We start from the raw sequence: 1650 nt of genomic DNA, 5'->3' as shown, positions 1-1650 counted from the left end.
GCGCGTGTGGTGGTCCGTTTGCTTGCGTTCTCCCTCCTTCACAAAATTGCGGTGCCCCTTGGGGCCCAACCCAATTGTGAAACTAACTCCTTATAAATGTCATAAATGAGTGTGTTCCCTCCAATGTGGGACTTCTCATTTTTCAATTCACACATTAAAAGCCATCATCAATGCCAATTATGTTTCATCATTTCCAACAATCCCCCACTTGAATTTAAAAATGGATTCTAGAATAGCGTCAGACGCTTCAATAAGATTGTGCATAAACAAAGGTGTCTTTCGACTTGAACCTTTGCATAGCGAGTAGGATTCAGATTCAACAAGAGTAACCGTAGTTTTGAACTCTATCTCTGACATCAAACCCACACACAACCTTTTCATTAGGTGTATTCTAAAAAGCCCGTGCATTTAGGGCCCTGCACGTGTATCCCAGTCTAGTGAACGCTCTAGGAATTCTGCCTCGAAATTCCATAGGAAGCGGCCCCCACTTCCACATTCACGTAGGTGAGTCTATCAAGAGTACTCCTGTAGCCACTAGGTACCCCACTCCATATAGAGTATAGATCTCATTAAGAGTTTCTATTATCTCATCCTTTTTCGCTTCAGGAATCATGCTTCTCATTTTAAACATAGCATGTTCATCTCATATCACTATGACTTGTTATTACCCATTGAACCTAATTCTTGGGATCTCCAGTCTTTTAGGTCGGGTTACCATCATAAGTGACTCATTTATCTATAGGCATTAGTCCCATCCTTTTGGATGTATTTTGGACTTTCTCTCTAGCTAATCCTTTCGTCAAAGGATCAGCTAAATTTTCATCAGTGCGTACATGATCCACAATAACAGCTCCTTTCAAAAGTAATTCTCTAATAGTGTTGTGCTTACGACGTATTTGTCATCTCTTACCGTTATAATAACGGTTCTCAATTTTTGCAATAGTCGCGGTACTATCGCAGTGGATCAACACAGCTGGTAACGGCTTATCCCACAAAGGGATTTCTGCTAGCAAGCATCTCAACCAGCTTGCTTCTTCACTAGCATTAACTAGTGCTATCATTTCAGACTCCATGGTGGACTGAGCCAATATTGTTTGTTTCTTCGATTTCCATGATACAGCACCACCGACTATGCTGAAAACATAGCCACTGGTAGCCTTGGAGTCATCTGATAGGGTGTTCCAATCAGCATCACTGTATCCTTCAAGGACGGCAGGAAATCTTTGATAGTGTAATCCGAAACTCATGGTCCTTTTAAGGTATCTCATGACTCTACCGATAGCGTGTCAATGCTCCATACTAGGTCTACTAGTAAACCTGCACAACAATCCCACGACATAGGCAATGTCGGGTCTAGTACAATCAGTAGCATACCTGAGGCTGCCAATGATGCTCGCATATTCAGTTTGTCTAACACCTTCACCAGAGTTCTTGAAAAGTTTCACACTTGGATCATATGGTGTGCAAGCAGGTTTACAGTCAAAGTAATTATATTTCTTTAGGATCTTTTCAATATAGTGAGATTGATCCAAAGAAATTCCTTTTCTGACCTAGTAATCTTGATTCCGAGGATTACACTTGCTTCTCCGAGGTCTTTCATATCAAAGTTGCTGCTCAACAATGATTTCACATTATTCACCAAAGTTGCTG

Source organism: Cicer arietinum, chromosome 2 (genome assembly GCF_000331145.2).
Source record: "Cicer arietinum cultivar CDC Frontier isolate Library 1 chromosome 2, Cicar.CDCFrontier_v2.0, whole genome shotgun sequence".
Lineage (NCBI taxonomy): Eukaryota > Viridiplantae > Streptophyta > Magnoliopsida > Fabales > Fabaceae > Cicer > Cicer arietinum.
The sequence above is the reverse complement of the archived record's forward strand: the minus strand, read 5'-3'. Positions refer to the sequence as shown.